Below are 23,164 nucleotides of genomic sequence, written 5' to 3' on the forward strand. Positions count from 1 at the left end.
ATCTTTTTTGCATTCTTTCCTTTCTTCAATTTCATCAGCTTCAGATGGCATTTCATGACCAACAAGTTGTGGTCAGAGTCCACATCTGTTCCTGGGAAAGTTTTGCAATCCAACACCTGGTTTCTGAATCTCTGCCTAATCATAATGAAATCTATTTGATACCTTCCAGTGTCTCCAGGTCTCGTCCATGTATACAGCCATTGTTTGTGGTGTTTGAACCAAGTATTGGCAAGGACTAAATTATGATCAGTGCAGAATTCAACCAGCCGACTTCCTCTTTTGTTCCTTTTTCCCAATCCAAATTCTCCTACTGGATTACCTTCTCTTCCTTGGCCTACCACTGTATTCCAGTCTCCCATCACAATTAGATTCTCGTCGCCTTTTACATATTGTATTAAATCTTCTATCTCTTCATATATTCTTTCGACTTCCTCATCATCCGCTAAGCTAGTAGGCATATAGACCTGCACTATTGTGGTGGGCATTGGTTTGGTGTCTATCTTGATGACAATAATTCTTTCACTATGCTGGTCGTAGTAGCTTACCCGCTGCCCTATTTTCTTATTCATTATTAAACCAACTCCTGCATTTCCCCTGTTTGATTTTGTGTTGATAATTCAGTAGTCGCCTGGCCAAAAATCCTGTTCTTCCTGCCAACATACTTCACTTATACCAACTACATCTAACTTTAGTCTATCCATCTCCCTTTTCAGATTCTCTAATCTACCACAACGATTCAAACTTCTAACATTCCATGCTCCGACTCGCAGAATGTCAGTATCCATCTTCCTGATGATCGCCCCCTCTCGTGTAGTCCCCACCCGGAGATCCGAATGGGGACTAGTTTACCTCCGGAATATTTTACCCAGGAAGAAGCCATCATCAGTACATCATTCATACCGAGAGAGCTGCATGTCCTCGGGAGTTAGTTACGGCTGTAGTTTCCCGTTATTTTCAGCCGTGCAGCAATATCAACACAGCTAAGCCATGTTGAGTATTATTACAAGGCCATATCAATCAATCACCTAGACTGCCGCCCTTGCAACTTCCGAAAGGCTGCTACCCCCCCCTTTCGATGAACCATTCCTTAGTCTTGTCTCTCAACAGATACCCATCCGATATGGTTGCACCTGCGGTTTGGCTATCTGCTTCATTGGGACACGCAAGCCTCCCCACCGCGGCAAGGCCACATGGTACGCAGGGGAGGTCTAATGAGTTAACAACTGCTATTGGCCACATTATTTATGCATCTGTTGTAAAAACATACTCTCCGCTTTCATTTCAAATTTTGTTTACAGTGCACTACTCGACTGGCATTACTAATCAGTTGTCGAAGATGAGTTAGTGCATGTCGCGAGAAAAAAGATACTGAAGATGGTCTATCACATTTGAAATAATCTCTTGAGTACATACATTGTGATAACAGAAAAATTAATGTTCTTAATCACTCGTAATAAATCTCAATGAGAGGATTCTTGCTGAAACTGGAGGATATTACACAGTTTAATATAGAAATTTACAAGGGGCAGGAAAAGAACTGTCACTACAACAGTGTTCTCTCTATGTGTTCTACTCGCTATAACAGACTTCTACTATGTAAGTTAACGTCTATAGAACTAGTGGGTCCTATGGTTGGAGTTAGAGACACAATAACATCCAAATTTGCATAGTTCTGTAAGCTGCTCAGGCTAGACAATCAAATTATGAACATGGCAGCCTTGGTAGCTGTTAAAGAGTTCTATTGCTACTTTGAAGAATCATTCATATAACTGTTATGGCTGACATACAGGAATATTATTTGTCATCTGATTATAGAATGTACTATAAAAAGTGTTCAGAATGCGTTGTCTACTGGCAACCTCTATCTATGGGAAGCTGAAGAGCATTTGCTTAATAGAATAATCATGTGCATGTATATTTTAATTAAAAGGGAATTACATTAATTAGTGATTCTCAGCCATTCCATCAAGGAAGCTGAAAGGCTGATAGCACGTGCATTGCGTTCACCAACAACATCCGACAGAAATTATAGTCAAATCAATCATGAAGTTTTGCAATAATTTTTAGGGTGATGCAGTTCTATAACTACTGTACCTTATTGGGAAGCACTTCCCTCTTATTACAGACAGCAAACTGTTGTCACAGATATTCCACAATCACAACGCATGTCCTCAAATGACAACAGCTTGCTTGGTGCAGTATGCCTCACTCCTTTCTGGTTTTAACTATTCTGTACAATTCAAGAAGTGGAAGAAGCCCCACTCCTGTACCCCAATCTACCCAGTGATGAGCTAATATGAGATAAAGTAGTTCCTCAGTTGTACACTGATATATTATACCAGATAACTGGTAATATAGAAGATCTCACCTCAACAACACCTGAAGCAGTGGGACTAATCGCATTCACTTGTAACTCAGCTTGCATCGAACATACTCGTCAAGCAGATAAGATAAATTTGATTCATTCTACTTGTGTGTAAATTTTGTTGTTTGTATTTTTCTTAAGTTGGTCAGTTTCAAATCAGTTGTTTAATAAGTCTGTAAGATACACCATAACCTAAATAAATAAATAAACAACTGCACAGACTATAAAAAATATCCAGTGCTCAACATTTTTCTCCAAGACCTGAAAAATAGCAACAGTTATTTCCAGTACACTTTAAAGAATGAAATTTTCTCTTCAGGAACAATCCAATGTTAATTACTGGCAGTTTCCATTCCAGATTTCTCAGAAATTTGCATAAGACTCACCTGGAAATGACATAAAGAAGCAATTCGCTGGCCAAACATTAATTGGAATATTAGTAGTTGTGAAAGCTGCTCTTCCACATGATCAGACCCTTCAAAAGCACCTGTTCACCTTGGGATACTCCAGTGGAAAGCTGGGAATGAATAAATATCAATTATGCTGGTCATTTTGAAAAATTGGTTTGTCATCACCATCGTCATTTCCCGTTTCCAGCTTCCCGGGTCAGGTTGTGAATCAAGGACCTCCATCGCTGCCTGTCTCTCCACCACGCTTCTCCTTTTTCAACTACATCTTCTGATTTTCCTCCCCTCTTCTCTATGCACTCACACACTGAATCTGTCCACCTCTTTCGGGGTCTTCCACATGGTCTCTTTCCTGTTAACTTCTCTGAAAAATTTTTTTTTTTGGCACTCTCTCTTCTCCCATCTCATCATATGCCCATACCACCTTAGCTTTGTTGTTTCTATCCTGTCTTCAAGTTTCAAGATTCCTGTCCTTTCCCTCATCTCTTCATTTCTAAATCTATCCTTTCTGGTCTTGCCCTTGATACCTACCTCTTAGAAATTTCATCTCCGCTGCCTGTATTCTACTTTCCTCTCATTTTGTTCAGTCCACGATCTAGCTGCATAGTTTAGTATGGGTTCATAATAGGTTGAATATAATACTTTCTTACATTTCTTCTGGACATCTTGGTTCCACAAAATACCCCCTAACACTCTGGTAGAAGCTGTTTTCTTGTTGTTTTCTTTTTCCAATTTCCTCGGTAATCTTTCCATCTTCTGTGATCACACTTCCCAAGTACTTGAAACTTTTAACCACTTCCAGAATTTTACCATTCAGTTTTATATTTTCCTCTTCCTTCCTTCCTTCCTTCCTTCCTTCCCATTCTCATCACTATTGAATTACTTTTCTCTGTGCTAACGTTCATCCCAATTTTTTCTATTTTTGCACTTCTGTTTCATCCTCATCCCATATCACTATATCATCTGCAAACAACATGGCTTTTGTTGCCTGTCTTCCCAATCTCTGTTTAATGTTCTTATAAATTTCATCCAAGACTATGATTAATAGTACACTTCCCTGTCAGACATCAGTTTCAACTTTAAACTATTTTGTTTTTCCTATCCTGTACTAGTCTTCACACTACTAACATAATTTTTGTACATAGCTTTTATCATTTGCACTTCCACTCTGTTAATTTGTTTTTTCCTTAATATGTCCCATACAAAATGTCTGGGCACACTATCAATAAAAGTCATTACTATGTCTTTTCCAAAGTCCCATCGTTTCTCCATCATATGTCTTAATGTAAAGATCAGGTCAAATGTTGATCTGTCTTTGCTAAAACCATACTGTTCTTCTTCCATTTCTCCTTCTAAAATAAAAAATTAAAAAGAAAAAAAAAGAGTGCAAGAGTGAATCAAGGCCTCGTAAAAATTGGTTTGTAAAGATAGAAAAGTGGTGGTGCTAGTAGTGGTGGTGATTATCGTTTTAAGATGAAGTACAACTAGTCAACCATCCTCTATAAATCAATAAGAGAGGAAAAATGGAAGGGATCCAACACTTGGAAAAATGAAAATATCGGTCTTAGGAAGATAAGGGCCACGAAGGGCGTGAAAATGAAAGACTCCTTAGCCCTCACAAACCTCAGAAGAGTTGTAGGTAGTAGTAACATTCGGCCCTGCCAATGAGTAAACACATCTTTCAGCTCCTTACGACTGACAGGAGATGTTGTAGATGTATTCTACCGCTCTCACCCACAGAAGGAAGCCTGATGCAAATGTATTAAACTCAGCTATGCAGCTACAGTTACCTGTGTGTATCTCTAGTGTTCTGATATCATGGGAGATACTGTACTGCTTTTTGCTGCTCATGAACTTTCATCTCTTTACTGCTTCTGGGCAACAGCAGACTTCCTCTTATTATGACATACATTTCATCCAGCTGTTGACAAAATCATCATCATCTGCTTACCTCCTAATTTAGCTACAAAGTGCAATGACTATTAATATTAGGCTACCCTCACAGCTTGGAATGTAAAATGTTCAACCTTGATAGTGACATAGATTTATGAACTTGTAAATCATTTCTTCTATAAGAGAATTTCCTCTGCAAGTTTAACAGTTTTTGTTAAATACAGTAGTTCATTCAAATATCACCATTGCTGACATGTTATTAATTCTATTTTGGAAGACCTGTTGATTGGTTGAAATGTAACAAGAGAACATGTAGAACTTCTAATAAAGCCTGCACATGGAGGCTGAGGAATGGCAATGAGAAAACAAGCTTTCTGTGCAGGCAGCATCGTAGATGCCTGGACTAACAGTAGCCAGTGTGATAGGGAATTGAACATTTTGCTATTGTTCTTAAAGCACAAAATATATGTACAAAAGAAATCATACTGAAAACAAAAATCTGCATACTTATATTTTAAAGTGATGGTAGCTAAAGAGAGTTTTTGTATGCATTCTGCACAGAGGGGTGATCTTCTCGTCTTCAGACTAGCTCTGCCCTATCCCTGGTGATACTTTGTACAGGCTTGAGGACCTGACTGTGTATGTGGGACACTGTAGCTATCTTATTATTTGCATGAATGAAACAGATGACTTTCAATAACATTAACACAGCCTGAATTCATTGAAACTCATATATATAATACTCATCTGTTGGAGAGGCGATGAGTACTCTGAAGGATGAAAACTAATAATTAATATTTTTCATTTTCCGCAGTGCTGAGGAATAGGAAGCGGGCTGTAAAACGCCCATGGTGTTTCGCCTGTGAGGAGCCTTACAGCCTGCCAGTGAAGCACCCAAGAAGGTGGTAAGTCTTATATTTAATATATACTAGCTGCTTCGCTATGGAATTCTACATTGTATATGGAATTCTAGTGTACACATTGTGAGCAAGATTGTATTAAATTGCATAGCTCTTAACGTTACCGTAGAAATGCAACGGGGAAGTCACCAAACATCTTTTCAAAATCAAATCAAAATCCCTTTATTTGCAAATGAGGTCTCTACCTCGGTGGCAAATGGTACACTAAAATACATTATTGTCAAGCACTAAATATTAAATTAACAAGAGAAGAAAATTTTCCTATAATACAATATTACACAATTTATGCTAACAATTTTGTTTATTAAACACACAGCTTATCCTTAATAAATTTATATTGTTTACAAAATTCTACTTATAATATCTCCTGTACTACTTACAAATATAGTAAACTGATATGCAGTATGTGGAATTACTTCAAATGATACTATACAATAGTATAAGATTAAACTTTAAATTGCATTTATTTACTTATTTTCTTTTTTACCCATTCTGGAACCTAAGTAGCATAACGACCTGCTGCGTCTTAACCAGAGACCCTTTTGCCACCACTTTTCAGAGTTCCTGAAGGGCCTTCACAGCTACCATAGCGGTCCCAGAGCCCTCGAAGTACCCACTTTTCTCACATGAACACTGAGTTAGGGAATTTTCACTGTGATGGTAGGCCTGCTTGCATACCATCAGTCACAATCAGATTGGGGAGTTTTCATTATAATGGTGGACACTCACTCTTCACCTGTCTTTTTACATCCTCAGAAAGACTGTCTTAGTGGTTATCCGAACTGAAATGAACATACATTACAATGATGTCAGTAGGAATGGCGCAATTAAAAGCAGTGCTTTCACATGAAATACTCGATCAAATGAAACACCACACATTTTCTCACTTTTAATGGACAGGACTACACTGCCGATCTAACAGTACATAGTTCCAGAGCTGGAATGACCAAGCCGCAGACAGCCGTGATTTGTAAACACTCTTTGTCATTTTACGGCGGAGAGAGGGTTGAATAGTGGAGAATCCCAGGGCAAATACTATGCCCTTTTACTAATCTGTTTCATATGAGTACCCAATGAGTCGGAAAATGTCAATTCACTACACTGGCGGCAGATATATCTATCTGACTTGAAGGCAAATTTTTCCTCCAAGGCAGATGAGAAACACCCTCTTCACTGCTAATTTTGAATAAAATGAATGTAGCATTTAATAAAAGTGAAGAGGAAGCTTTTCTTAAGAAACAGCTCTTTTCAGGGTTGAATTTTGAGTTATTTCGTAAATTGTGTTGCTATAATTTGGAATAGGTCTAAATTGTTTTTCTAGATCAGGCCATACTACTACAACTACTACTACTACTACTGCTGCTGCTGCTGCTGCTGCTACTACTACTGCTACTACTACTACAACTACTACTACTACTGCTGCTGCTGCTGCTGCTACTGCTACTACTACTACTGCTACTACTACTACTACAACTACAACCACCAAGTTAGCCTCTGCCTTAAGTATGCACACCGTTCATTCAAAACTGCGCATCAGAGTAGGGATCAAATAGCTGGAATACTATGAAGACCCAGTGTGTCACGTACCATCTGTGTCAGATATGAACCCGAGGAATGGCATGTTAAAGAAGAAAGTTTTCTAACTCCCCGGCTATTTCCCTCCAATATTCAGTCAGGCTATTATACTCGGTACACAGCAGTAATCCCATGTATCGGAGTTGAGAGGCAGCATAAGAGACAAATAATATCACAACAAACAATGGTCAATGTAATGATATTGTTGATCAATGTTTTGTACTTTCGATATTGTAGGCCTTCATATTTAGTTTTCTCCCAACTCTGAAATACCACTCATCATAGTCGGTACGATAAAACTGAATAAAACATAAATGATCGGAAAATGTATTCTCTGTAACTTTTGTTATGTAGTACTTCTCGATAGGACCAAAAACAAACGTATTTAAGAATTAACATTTAGGTGCCATCCCCTAAACTACAATTTCATCCAGGGTGAATAAAATTGTTTATAGCTTAGAGTATAGTTTCTTATTCCCCGACCCTATATACTGATTTTTATTAAATTCTGTTAACCCTTCTGGAAAGGTAAAAATGGATAATTACAAGTAACTATTCTCATTTTGGTTCCGTATTGAAGTTGACGTATAACTCAAATATGTATGCACACTGTTCAATCAAAACTGCGCATCAGAGTAGGGATCAAATAGCTGGAATACTATGAAGAACCAGTGTATTACGTACCATCTGTATAAGACATAAATGGTCAAAATTTAATTCTATATAACTTTGGTTATGTAGTATTTATCGATACGACTACTAATAATGTAAATATTTGAGATTTAAATTTTAGGCCTTCCCCTAAACTACCATTTTATTCATCGTGAATAAAATGATTTATAGCCTAGATTATAGTGCCTCATTCTCAGACTTTGTATACCAGTTTTCAATGAGATAGGACCACTAATGACATAAATATTTAAGAATTAAATTTTAGGCCTTCCCCTAAACTACCATTTTACTCAATGTGAATAAAGTTATTTATAGCCTAATTGTAGTTATTTATTCCCCAACTTTGCATACCAATTTTTATTAAGATAGGACCACTAATAACATAAATATTAGAAAAGTAAATTTTAGGCCTTCCCCTAAATTACTATTTCTATTAGCGTGAATAAAATTATTTATGGCTTCGATTGTAGTAACTTATTCTCCGAATTTGCATACTGATTTTTATTAAATTCTCTTTAGCCATTTTCTAGTGATACGTGTACATACATACATACATGACAGACAGACAGACAGACAGACAAATAGACAGACAGAAATTACGGAAAAGTAAAAAGTGCATTTCCTTGTTACTATGGACATGACCGATACAGAAATACAATTTTTTTCAAATTCTGAGCAATGTACAGACAAAACTCTTATTTTATATATATAGATGTATGGATATGATCATATTTATCTTGTCATCCAGACTTGTACTGATACTAATGAACAGCAATTTTTCTTGACCCATAATTTGATTTAACCTATAGATGTTTTAAACTTTTCAGCATAATATCCTTTTCGACATAACATCCTTTTATTTAAATACATTTTTCCCAAAGTTCTGCAAATTTGAAAATGACCTCATGGTAAAAATCCTTTCCATCATCTTGTAGACACTGGTGCAATTCTTACTGAATTTTTCAATGTTGCCACATAGTATTGACCTCACATCTGTATAAGGTAGTCAGGGATCCCATGGGCCTCTAGAGAGAACATACTCCTTAAGTGAGGGCTCCCATTATCAATCAATCAATACTGATCTGCATTTAGGGCAGTCGCCCAGGTGGCAGATTTCCTATCTGTTGCTTTCCTAGCCTTTTCCTAAATGATTTGAAAGAAATTGGAAATTTGGTGCATTGCTTGATGGAGTTGGCAAAGTGTTTGGACAAAACTGCAAGCAAAAGTTCCTTTTAGTTCAGTTTCTGATGACCTCACATTTTGTTCCCGGTTCATAATGAAGGAACCAGTTTTCATCATCTTTTACACCATTACTTTCATTTCAGTGTCTACAGAAGACCCAGTAGTTATTAACTTCTCATCAGCCTAAGCTTGCACTGCACTGTATCCTGCTGAAGGTGATGTGCCCAACTCTTTCCATCTTGCATTCAGTGCAGGGGGACCACAATGAGGGTTCTGTTTCAATTTCATTTCCTACCTTTGCTGGCTCCAATGCACACTTCTTCATGGTAACTCTGAAGTCTCTGGAAAATTTCAGCAGGAATTTCTTCGTAACCATTTTGGAGCCAAGAGCCGATCTGGTCAGCCGCTCACCATTAGCTGGAAGAGGCCACGGCTCCACCTCCACTCTATTACTGTAAAGTGCCAGGCCGTTTTTAGCGGAAATACATGTATTTTAAAATTCGCGTATATTCGCAAATACCGACATGAATTTTTCTACATATCGACTACGTAGAATAAACAACTAATTTAGAGTGATATTATTTACGATACATAAGAGTATACGTAATGATGTATAATGTATTTCTAAATACAATTATATATAATAATTAATCTGAACGAGAAAAATGAAATCATAAAAAATAAACATTCAAACATGCCACTAGTAAAAACAAGACAATTTTTACTCATCGATAAAATTCACGTATATGTATCGATGTATGGCAAATACTGACAAGAAACTTTCTATGTGCAGACAACATAGTATAAAAAATAATTCTGAATTATTAAAGTATAAAAAATCTAGTTGATGCCTTTTCTCATTTTCGATTCTAGTATCTATTAAAAAGAATTTTACAATACAACAGAACATACACAATTACAAAATGTATATAGATGTTGATTCCCATAGGGAATCTGAAATATTTGTTCCGAATGAGTAAAGTTGATAAGTGTGATAGGTACCAACTGATGAGCCCAGCCTAGCACACGAGGGCGAAATGCTGGCAACCAGGAATGAGTTAGCTGGAAAATTTGTAATGTCCAATAATGGATCATTTATATTGGTATTACAAAATGTATGGCGCTAAAGCCCTGGTTTGCTTTGGCCTGCTAAACGACCGGTGCTCAGGTTGAAGAACTGCAGTTAACGAAGTGACGCATTGTCAGTGAGACAAATCATCTCGGTCATTATCCTTGGTTTTCTACACCGGGATCGCCCTCCCACACTCAGATATCTCCCCAGTTGCAATCCTTAGGGTCACTTAGGTCAAGTGGACTTCGAACCAACCCTCAGGCGCAGGTAAAAAATTCTTGACCTGGCCGGGAATCAAACCTGTTACCTCTGGGTGAGAGGCAGGCACGCTACACTTGGCCTGCGGGGATGTTGGTGGTGGTGGTGGTGGTGATTATTGTTTTAAGAGGAAGTACAACTGGACAACCATCCTCTATATAACACTAATCAGAGAGAAAAAATGGAAGGGGTCGACACTTCGAAATATGAAGGTATCGGCCAAAGGAAGACAAGGGCCACAAAGGGCATGAAAATGAAAGACTCCCTAGGCCTCCATACGTAATACCGTCGGGGTCTGAAAAGAACAAGAGTTGACCAAGGGAGGTCAGATGGGATAGATGAAAGTGAGGAGCCTGGCACAAGTAAGTGGAAGCAATGCCAGGACTCAGCTAAGGGCCCTGTGGTCGCCAACCCATGCTCCAAAGTTCAAAGCCCCTGGGGCCTGGCCCGCGGGCACCGGCAGTTACGTAATTATAGAGGACTATATGTGACTATAAGGTTTAGGAGATAAAAAGTGAAAAGTAAATTGAAGTGTGATATGGGCGTAGAATCAGATGGAGGGTCATGTTTAGTTCCAAGAAGTTCCATGAAGTAGACAGGAGGCTGAGGAATGTTGTCAGGTTCATTGGGAGAAAATTCCACAAAATGTTCTCCAGAGACATTATTATTATAATGATCTTCGTTATCACTAGTTTCATCTACCACCATATTCACAATAGCTTTAGTGCCGTTAGAAACAAATAAATGTCTCTTGTTTAGGTGCAATGATTCCGAAGGCGTGTACAGTATAATTTCATTGCTACTCTCTGAACTAAATTCGCTATCACTATCCGATAAATCATTCGCGTTAACTTTGCATTGTTCCAAATACTGTATTAATTTATCGTCATCAATATGTGCTGAAAAAATATCACGTAAACCACTTGCCATTTTGCTGTCACAAATCCATTCACTGCAAGGAGCAATCTCTTACTGACCGGTTAGCGGTATTTGTAAACACAGCAAACGACTCTTGTGAAAGCTATAACACCTTCTTAGATCTGCCAAAGCAAGGTCAGGCACACAATAACGTGTAGCCCCTTTACTATAGGTTGTCACAAAAGTATGCACAACACTATAGGTTGCCTCAAAATTATGTATATCACAGAATTCTAAGCCGGCCGATGTAATCGGCTCTGGCAACTACCAACTGGGTTTTTAAAGGCTGATCTGATCAGCTTTGGAAATTTAAAGGGCGGGTGATCGCAAGAGGGTTAAACAAGGAATTCAATGAGAGAAGAGTGCTGAAGTGAAAAATCACTATCAATAATTTCATACCAACTGTTCATCCCAAAGTGATAAAAATGAATGATATCGCAATGCCTAAAGTACGGAAAATAAGTTGATGAATTCCTAACTTTTTCTGCTCATTTATTTTATATAACAGTTGTATTGTGTTTGAATATCATTTATGTTGCCATGCTGTACTCCTTCCTTTATCTACTGTAAACATGAGATTCTTATAACTTTGTACTTACTCTTTCATTCTGTCTCAACTTGCTGACGTGTTAATATGGGGCATGAAGTAGACAGCGTTACAAAAACCTGGATTCAATTCACAACCCCTTCGCACTGTTCATGTGAGTTAGTGAATATGATGCTGCTGCTAGCAATTTTGGGTTGTTAAGCCTGGAGAAAACCCCTCGGTACTCCTTGATACGAGTAGTTTATGAATGAACACAGGGCTTCACCCACTCCCTACCTCATCACTATCCTACATTCAGATGCACAGGTCACCTATAGGCATCAAATAGAAAGACCCGCACCAGGCAAGCTCAACATGTCCTGAGACATACCTGGCACAAAAAGCCATGAGAATTACAAAGACCACACAAGACTAGTAAGATGAGCTGTGAAATTACTGTGATTTTTATATTTTTTCATTTCTGGTACCAAGTTGGACAAATATAATGTAACCTGTTTAGCAGTTGTTGTATTTCTTTCTGTTAATCTCTTTTCAGCCCTTGAGCTCGCTCATCTGGGACCTCCAACAAAGGGCGGGTAAGTGTTTTATACAGCTTCCTAGGAGAAAGCATGAATTGAACAATTCAAAATTAATTCTGATAAATCAGCATTTTCAAGTGGATTAGTAATTTTATTGAGAGTGTACATTGTATACACAGAATAAATAACTATGAGTAGGTTAATATCTGAGAGAATGATGGTCTAAACTAAACTTTTAAACACTATAGGAAGCCTGTGTCAAATGAGAAGCAGGCGTTATGTTGTCGCATTATCCAACCCCCTCAATGAGCTGCGCTACATGGAAAATGTCACTACGTTATTATTACTCGTGCCACTCCAAAAGTTTTTTACTTCAAAAAATGACAGCAAAAGAAGCAGCTTCTCAATTGAAACAGACTGTAAAAATTGAACATGCATACTTTTGGAGTATCTCTTCTGGCTCTTAAAACTCAAGCATCCCATCTTGATCCCTTTAGGGAATTTTTGGACACTTTCTTCTTCTAGGGATCTTGCAGTTACCAGGTTCTCTGACACAAATGTTTAAGCTTCTAGGCTGCTTTAATTTGCTATGCACACCTCTGTATACTTCAACTTCCATATATTGGTATAAATACCCTCCCTTAGTATAATAATTCTATTTTCAAGTTTAGTCAGGCCACTTAAGGGGGCTATAATTTTATAATTTCTCACCAGCATTGTCTATAAGCTAACAATTCAACTTTAAACCTGCTGGAATTAGCTACAACATCTATTTTATTACAAGATAAGTGTAGTATTTAATATTAATTCTATAACTTAATTGGATTTCTTTTTATACCAGCCTCATCGAAAGGAGGGTGTACACCGTGAAGTGAAGGGGGACGACCATCTGTCCCCCAAACCGGGCCCAATGGGCCCAACAGCCACCCCTTCAAGTGAAATATCCAACAATGACTCCTTCAGGATGAAATATCCAACAGGGCAATTATTCTGGTGCAAGTATCATCAAAGGTAAGTCCTGTGGAGGTGAACGTCCCCACAAACATGCACAGTGGGTATGAACCCATCCTCCCTAGAGTTTTACCTATTCTAGTTGGCTCTTAACACTTGGGTACAACCATCACAAGAATACAAGAATCCTATAGATTTCATCTTAATAAGAACCCAATTGAGAATTTCAACCACCCGGCAAATTAAGCAATTCTGCCCTCGAATCCTAAGAGCAGAACTCAAGATAAAACTGCATACAACAACAAGGGGCATCTAAGTGATGGAAGGAAACCCCTGACAGCAGCAGTTTTCAAGAACATTTTCTACAGTTGGGTACCCCAGCCCTTACAAAAGTCCCAGAAGTGTCATGGCATAAGACAAAGAAATGGTTTGCAGAGATCTGGAAAAGAAATACTGGGTGCCAAAACAGCACCCTAGCTTTAACAGACTCAACAGCACAACTTACTCCCTCCCCAGCATCTACCTCCTCCAACGAATTTTCCCCTGGAAGTGAACATCTTGAACAAACTGACCCTGACCCTGCAGCCAACCACGACAATCTCACCCAGTGTTACTTCAGCAAACACCTCCCAAAGAATGATATCATTGCGATATTCCCCCCTCCCGCTTAACTGCCAAAACCATGAAAGCCAACAGGATATCCCTCCAAGAAACACTCACCTACTTGACCAATAGCCTGTCAGTCATTGAAAAAACCTAAAACCTTCTCATCCTAATAAATCATGTCAAAAACAGTCATGAATCCCATAACAAAAGCCCTAGAAAAATTTGCAGTACTTCTGAATAACCTATCCCAACTGACATCTCAATAAATCCACAAGCAGAGACTGCATTCTTCACAGAACCTCACAAAACTAATAGTACCCAAACCCCCATAGAAACAGATACCAAACAAACACAGAAAAATGGGCTAGGCAAGGGATCAAAATCAAAGCCCCATACAATCAATATCAATCAATGCATTTAGGGCAGTTGCCCAGGTGGCAGATTCCCTATCTGTTGTTTTCCTAGCCTTTTCTTAAATGATTTCAAAGAAACTTGAAATTTATTGAACATCTCCCGTGGTAAGTTATTCCAATCCCTAACTCCCCTTCCTATAAATGAATATTTGTCCCAGTTTGTCCTCTTGGAATTCCAACACCGCCCAGAACCCGGATCCGAGCCAAAACCGTGCCTCCTCTCAACCAGGGATGGAGGTGGAGACTACCACTGCAGCCCCTGCCCTCTCACCACCACCAAAGACTCCACCACCTACACATCAAAGAGAAATCGCCTGAATCCCCAGACCCAAGGCAAAGGCTATAACACATCTCGACAGCTTGTAATACAATGTTTCAACTGTCAACACTTACACCGCTCCGCCCACGGCTGTTCTCATCCTCAAGATGTAACAGGTGGGGGAGTAACCCCCACCATTCTGCATGTGAGGTACCCAAAGAGAAGACAACATTTGATAATTGTAAGGGTGCCCACGCAGCCTCTTACCCTGGTTGCCCCCTTATGAGAGTAGCAATCACACATAACCAAGCCACACTCAATAGAAAAACACAGCAGACCCAAACTAGTGGACTTCAACATAATACCTCCAAACTTAAATCTACCTCCTGACACTATGAAACTGGCTCTACAGTTACTAACTACACTCATTACGACGGAGTGGTACTAAGCAATAATGCCAAGGCAGGTGCACTTTTAATACATTATTGATAACTTCATACCAACAGGTAAAACTATTTATGGACTTATGACTTACCATAGCACACAACACTGGTACAGTGAGAGGGTACCAATAAAAACATAAATTATGCACAAACAGTTAAGCAACATCAGGCGTGGTCATCCACTGGATGGATCCCCACATCTGCGCTCAGACCCAAACTAGGAAGCATCGAGTTCTTTCCTAACACCTGACTATATAAACTTACTTGTCACAAGTCCACAACTCAAAATTTAATACTAAAGTAACTAGCTGCAAGTTGAATGCGTGCTTTGTCATCATACGCCATGATAGCTGTCCGGTTGGAGAGGATTTCATATCATACTTCTTAACATTACCTAACATTTGCTCTGTAGTCAGCTTCATCCTTAGTTGGCTACAGAGCTAAATTACTTCCACTCCACAGTCATAAGAGCAGCACAGAGATGCACCAGAAATAATGAAAAAACAAAAGAAAACCTTGCCTCCCCCCTTGGGGTAAGGGCCATTGGGGTGTACAAACTGGTTACAGGAGTATAAGGCTGGAGCAGAAGCTAGAGAACAGATAACAAGATAGAAAGATCTAGAAGACATGTAGAAAGGTGGTGTTGGTGATTATAGTTTTAAGAGAAAGTACAACTAGGCAACCATCCTCTATATAACACTAATATGTGTAATAAATTGAAGGGACACTTCGAAAAATGAAGATATCGGGCAAAGGAAGAAAAGGGCAATGAAGGGCGTGAAAATGAAAGACTCCTAGGCCTTGGGAACCTAATACCGTCGGGTTCGGAAAAGAACAAGAGTTGACAAAGGGAGGGCGGATAGGATAGATGAAAGTGAGGAGCATGGCACAAGTAAGTGGAAGCAATGCCAGGACTCAGCTAAGGGTCCCGTGGTCACCAACCCACGCTCCAAAGTTCAGATCCCCTGGGGGCCCCTTTTAGTCGCCTCTTATGACAGGCAGGGTATACCGTGGGTGTTATTCTACCGCCCCCACCAACAGGTTGAGTCCCTTTTAGTCGCCTCTTACGACAGGCAGGGGATACCATGGGTGTTATTCTATCACCCCAACCCACAGGGGAAGATATGTAGAAAAAGACTTTTAAAAAAAACTCAATTGCAGTGAAATAGAACATGCAAAAAGTGACAGAAACCATGAACACTGCAAAGAAATGTGTATTTTATCTTCAATCCACCCAGATGGATTTCGGTTCTTAAAAAAAAGGAAAGATTATGGTAAACCTAAAAAATCAATAACCACTTTATTATTTATTAATACAAATTCATTCCCCCCCATGACAAGGATGCTACAAACATAAAATATACTGATTACAATTTTTTTATGTGTACCGTATATCTTTTTTACAATTTTCTGTATGTCACATTGACACAGATAGGTCTTATGGCGACAATGGGATAAGAAAGGGCTAGGAGTGGAAGAAATTAACTGTAGCCTTAATTAAACCTGCTCTGAACATGGAAAAAAAAGGAAAATAATCTTCAGGGTTGCCAACTGTGGGTGGTGATTATGGTTTTTAGAGGAAGTACAACTAGGCAACCATTTTATTATTTATTAATACAAATTCACCCCCCACCCAATATAACAAGCATGCTACAAACACAAAATATACTGATAACAATATTATGTGTGTGTGTTTTTTCTTTATGTCACATTGACACAGATAGGTCTTATGGGGGTGAATTTGTATTAATAAATAATAAAATGGTTATTGATTTTTAGGATTACCATCATCTTTTTTTAAGAACAGGCACTAATCAGAGAGAAAAAATGAAAGGGGTCCGACACTTCGTAAAATGAAGGTATCGGCCAAAGGAAGACAAGGGCCACGAAGGGCCTCCATACGTAATACGTTCATTTTTCAGTAGATTTTTGTCAGATTCGAGATGGCTGAAACATTTACTTAATAGGCGTGCTTCGATACGTGCCATAAATATCAGTTGCCGTTTATTAGTGCCCAGTGTTCAGCATGCTTCTGGATACTGGAAGATTGAGGTACGATGGAGTAAAATAAAAGAAATTGGAGAACTGCATCAGAACAGTCCGAGGACTGATAATTTAAAAAAAAAAAATCATAACCTTATGTATTGCTATTAATGAAAAAAATGAAATCCACAGTCGGTTTCCAGTCATTCTACAGCGTCAGGAATGAAATGAATGAAGCCCCCATCTAGCGGCGAGGATAGGAATTGTGCCAAAGCCTGTCGCACTCCTCTGGGGCAATGATTAATGGCTGACAGATGAAATGAAATGATATTAGAGAGTGTCGCTGGAACGAAAGATGACAGGGAAAACTGCAGTACCCGGAGAAAAATCTGTCCCTCCTCCGCTTTGTCTAGCACAAATCTCTCATGGAATGACCGGGATTTGAACCACGGAATCCAGCTGTGAGAGGCCGGCGCGCTGGCCGCCGGCGCCACGGAGGCTTCCTATTATTATTTTGTTCATATCGGCCTACTAACATCCACGTTATTTGAGCTGTCTTCTCTGGGCTTTGATCGTTGCCAGTGCTCCTTCTTTCGTTGCTGGTGTTGATCTTTTCTATCCTCCGTCCACGTCTTTCCCGTCTTCAACTTTGGCTTTTCTTGAAAACCCTGGCGGTCCTTTAGTTATTATTATTATTATTATTATTATTATTATTATTATTATTATTATTATTATTATTATTATTATTATTAATCTGCTTACCCTCCAGGGTCGGTTTTTCCCTCGGACTCAGCGAGGGATCCCACCTCTACCGCCTCAAGGGCAGTGTTCCGGAGTTTCAGACTTTGGGTCGGGGTATACAACTGGGCAGAATGACCAGTACCTCGCCCAGGCGGCCTCACCTGCTATGCTGAACAGGGGCCTTGTGGAGGGATGGGAGGATTGGATGGGACAGGCAAGGAAGAGGGAAGGAAGCGGCCGTGGCCTTAAGTGAGGTACCATCCCGGCATTTGCCTGGAGGAGAAGTGGGAAACCACGGCTTCCAGGATGGCTGAGGTAGGAATCGAACCCACCTCTACTCAGTTGACCTACCGAGGCTGAGTCGAACCCCGTTCAAGCCCTCATACCACTTTTCAAATTTCGTGGCAGAGCCGGGAATCGAATCCGGACCTCCAGGGGTGGCAGCTAATCACGCTAACCACTACACCACAGAGGCGGACATTATTATTATTATTATTATTATTATTATTATTATTATTATTATTATTATTATTATTATTATTAATTTGTTACGTCCAACTAACGAGCACGTCCGAAATTATTTTGCACAATAATTCACGTTTTCTTTCCACTACCTCTTCATTCTTTCACTGAGTGCCTTACTACGTTCTTCTGCCCATCTCGTATATTTCTTTTCAGTTTTCGTCGACGCAAGTATGGTAAAGAAGCTGCCGTAACCTTCATTAAGGTACATCCCCAATATTTTTCCGGTGTCAAAATGGGAAACCACGGAAAACCATGTTCAGCGCTGCTGCCGGTGGGATTTGAACCCACCATCTCCCAAATGCCGGCTCATAACTACGTGACGCTAACCACACGGTCAGTTTTTAATAATTTAATGATATGAAGTGTGTGGTGCCGACTATAGTAAATTGCGAAAATAATACGAAGGAGTAGAAGAAGAAGAAAGAGAAGAAGAAGAAGAGTATGAGGTGTGGAATTAAACGGGGTCACGAAGCTAGTTGCAAATTGAAGACGGCGTAGGTTCTTAATTAATTCGCAGTGGCTTGGGGATTGAACACTGAAGAACATAAGTCTGTCTAATAATAATAATAATAATAATAATAATAATAATAATAATAATAATAACAATAATAATAACTGTTAGAAATAAGTCAGTCCTCGAAAACCAACAATGCATTGGGGAAGACTCAATAGTATCCGAACTTTGGAAGCAGGCTGGAGACAGGACAGTCAACAATTTGACGGAGATCCCCCAAAACACCTGAGAGACTGACTCGACTTCTGCCTTGCTTTAAGAGGACTAATTAAAGCAAATATCCGCTTATAGTATTGGGAGTTAGGGATTGGAATAACTTACCAAGGGAGATATTAAGTAAATTTCCAATTTTTTGCAATCATTTACGAAAATAGGAAAACAACAGATAGGGAATCTGCCACCTGGGCAACTGCCCTAAATGGAGATCAGTAGTGATTGATTGATTCAGCCCTTGCACAAGAAACGAGACTTGACCGACATGAACAATTTTATTGAGAAATCTCATTCGTACCCTAACTAGATCCACAACTAGGACTACACCAAGTGGGATTCAGAAAAGGGCACTCTTATAATGAACACATATTCAACCTGAAGTCAGTACTATGACAGGTAAAATGAAATGGCGTATGGCTCTTTTAGTGCCAGGAGTGCCCGAGGACATGTTCGGCTCGCCAGGTGCAGGTCTTTTGATGTGACTCCCGTATGTGACCTGCACGTCATGATGAGGATGAAATGATGAAGACGACACGGACATTCAGCCCTCGTGCCAGCGAAATTAACCAATGATGGTTAAAATTCCCGACTCTGCCGGGAATCGAACTTGAGACCCCTATCACCAAAGGCCAGCACGCTAACCATTTAGTCATGGAACTATGATAGGTAAAAATGGCTGGTGAGTAATATGTCATTGTCTTTGTCGACTTTATGAAGACGTATGGCTCAGTTGACAGACTAGGATTGGACCTGAGGACCCATGACCTTATTCAGCAGAATTTAAATAACACCAGGTCACGAGTGAAGTTCAGAGTAACGCTCTCAGAAAGTTTTGAAATCAAGATGGGGGTGAGACAGGGAGACGGTCTCCCATCTCTCTTCTTTAACTGTGCACCGGAAAAGATCATAAGAGAGTCGCGAAAGGAGTTAGCTAGATAGGGGATTCCATGTGGTATCTCTCCGGGACACAAGCGCAATGGACTCAATATTGATTGCCTGTTATTCACCGACGACCTGACACTTACATCTACAGTAATTCAATAGAAACTTCAGTGAAACAACTCATTGTTATCAGACAACAAGTATCAAAGATAAAGCTACACATTTCGCTCGAGAAAACACAACAAATGACGAACATCAGTGAATATTCTTAACACTGTTTCTGGAGCAGGGCAAGATCACGAAAATCAACGGGTTTAATGATCTGAGAAAATAGCTGGAACGCAATCTCTCCGAAGGAGTAGCACTATGAGCTCGAGGTAACAACTAGAACTGGTATACAAACTGACCAAGAACATGAATAATAAAAATTGTCTCTCCAGTAACACTAAAATGAAGCACTACCAGACAGTCATCCACCCTGTAGCCTTATATGCTTCAGAATGTGTAATACCGAGCTCGATAGCTGCAGTCGCTTAAGTGCGGCCAGTTTCCAGTATTCGGGAGATAGTAGGTTCGAACCCCACTGTCGGCAGCCCTAAAAATCGTTTTCCATGGTTTCCCATTTTCACACCAGGCAAATGCTGGGGCTGTACCTTAATTAAGGCCACGGCCGTTTCCTTCTCACTCCTAGCCCTTTCCTGTCCCATCGTCGCTGTAAGATCTATCTGTGTTGGTGCGACGTAAAACAACTAGCAAAAAAAAAAGAAGAAGAAGAATGCGTAATATTCAACGGGAAGGGACTTATCGCGTATCATTCAATCTGTAATCTACTCGTATTTCCACTACTGTTTACACATGAAAAGCTCTCGACTTAAATCAAGACTCATCAACTCTTCTCTTATTTATTATCTCCTTTTTCTAGGAGAAACTATAGTATTACTTTACTAAAACAAAGACATTGTTCTACCAAAGCAATATTGCCAACCCTTATCTCCCCTACCAGTTACCAAGTTACATTTAGACAATATTTATATGTAGGTTATGGACAGGAAGAATTATCGTACCATCGCGAGATAGTAGTGGTGACATTGTAAAGTTATTTATTTTATTAAGCTGCAATGGGTGGAAGTTGGCACCATGTGTGGTAGGTTCGGATGTGAAATGGAGCTCGGGTAATATTGCTGTAGTCAAAGAGGTGTAACAGCACATCAATCAATCAATCAATCAATCAATCAATCAATCAATCAATCAATCAATCAATCAATCAATCAATCAATCAATCAATCAATCAATCAATCAATACTGATCTGCATTTAGGGCAGTCACCCAGGTGGCAGATTTCCTATCTGTTGTTTCGCTAGGCTTTTCTTAAATGATAGCAAAGAAATTGGAAATTTATTGAAGAACTCCATTGGTAAGTTATTTCGAACCCTAACTCCCCTTCCTGTAAACGAATATTTGCTCTAATTTGTTCTCTTGAATTCCAGCTTTATCTTCATATTGTGATCTTTCCTACTTTTAAAGACACCACTCAAATCTCTTCGTCTACTGATGTCATTCCACGCCATCTCTCCACTGACAGCTCGGAACATACCACTTAGTAGAGCAGCTCGTCTCCTTTCTCCCAAGTCTTCCCAGCCCAATCCTTGCAACATTTTTGTAACGCTACTCTTTTGTCGGAAATCACCCAGGACAAATCAAGCTGCTTTTCTTTGGATTTTTCCGTTTCTTGAATCAAGTAGTCTGGTGAGGGTCCCATACACTGGAACCATACTCTACTTGGGGTCTTACCAGAGACTTATATTCCGTCTCCTTTACATCCTTACTACAACCCCTAAATACCCTCATAACGTTGTACAGAGATCTGTACCCTTTATTTGCAATCATATTTACGTGATTACCTCAATTAAGACATTTCCTTATATTAACACATAGATAATGATCCCCAAGAGCAACTTTCACCCCATCAATACAGTAATTAAAACTGAGAGAACTTTTTCTATCTCCGAACTCGTCCAGGCAAGGTCAAATTGCCAGCATACCTTGCCAGCACTTGTGAAATTCTAATTAAAGTGGTGTGTTTCCGTGGAAGTGTATTAGTTTCTCCTGGAGGAAACTTCAAACCAATATCGACCGTAATTCAACCTCAGTAATCTGGATGGAAAGCCAAACGCTGATCCATTGCGGAAATACCCCCCCCCCCAACGCCCGCCCTCAATTAGCGTTAGTTTTCAGTTCAGAGGCTGATTGGATCCTCAAATAGCGCCACGTAATGTTAGTTGCGGGCCAATTGACCATGTTTGGAACTGTACCTCCTTAAAAGGACTATTGGGTTTTTTCGACTTCTTGTTGCCGTGAGGCTCCTTGTTATTTTCGAAAAATTCAATAATTCGAGGAGGATAAGTAAACAGATTTACAAAGTCACAAAAATGGTGGTGTTGGCGGTAATAAAGAGACTCTTTATAATAAGCACGCACGCGTTTATTTCAGGTAAAGGAGAGAGTATATGGGACCATATGCTCCACATTCATCTAGATTTTGTTGTAGACGGGCAAAATGGAGACGTGGCCGATGACTCGTACCACCGTTACAAAGAAGATATCGCTATACTCAAGGAGTTAGGGGTACGTAACATATTGATCGGCCTCCAGAAATGCTCACCATACTCTCTCAGAATATCATCTGATGTATACCTTTGTTACAGGCGGAACTTCTACAGGTTCTCCATCTCGTGGCCACGTATTATGCCAACAGGAGAGGCGAACAACATCAACCAAGCAGGAATAGATTACTACAACAAACTGATTAACGAGCTGGTGGATAACGGGATACAGCCGATGGTGAGTAGATTGTCTAGAACTACCAGTGCTGCTGAATACAGTGCTCTAGTAGATTTATTATTGGGATGCACCCAATGAGAACAGTACTGTAGGAGATTTATTGACAGAAAACAGCATTCAGGGAGGTGTTTCGTTGGACTACGGTCAATTGTGAGTGAGTTATCTTGAGCTATCAGTGTTGTTGAATACCTTATTCTGTCAAATTTATTGTAAGGATATATACAATGGTGATCGAGTTATCTCGAACTACTAATACAGTTAAAAGAGTATTCTAGGAGAACTATTGTTGGAATACAACCAATGGTAAGTGATTTACTTTCAGCTACCATCGATATTTTCCGATATTATGAGCTCTACTATCGATAGTAATCGATAGTTTTCAAAAAGTGGAACGAATCATGAAAATAGGACCTTCACTGAACACAATCCACACAAAAAATTCAGTAGAAATTACAACTATTTCGTGC

At 39.5% G+C, this 23,164-nt stretch overlaps 1 pseudogene; it reads left to right on the top strand.

The window, feature by feature from the left end:
• Positions 1 to 19,647: 19,647 nt before the first annotated feature.
• Positions 19,648 to 23,164, top strand: part of LOC137498892 (myrosinase 1-like) — a 63,863-nt pseudogene continuing 60,346 nt past the window's right edge.

The sequence above is a fragment of the Anabrus simplex genome, chromosome 1, assembly GCF_040414725.1.
Source record: "Anabrus simplex isolate iqAnaSimp1 chromosome 1, ASM4041472v1, whole genome shotgun sequence".
Lineage (NCBI taxonomy): Eukaryota > Metazoa > Arthropoda > Insecta > Orthoptera > Tettigoniidae > Anabrus > Anabrus simplex.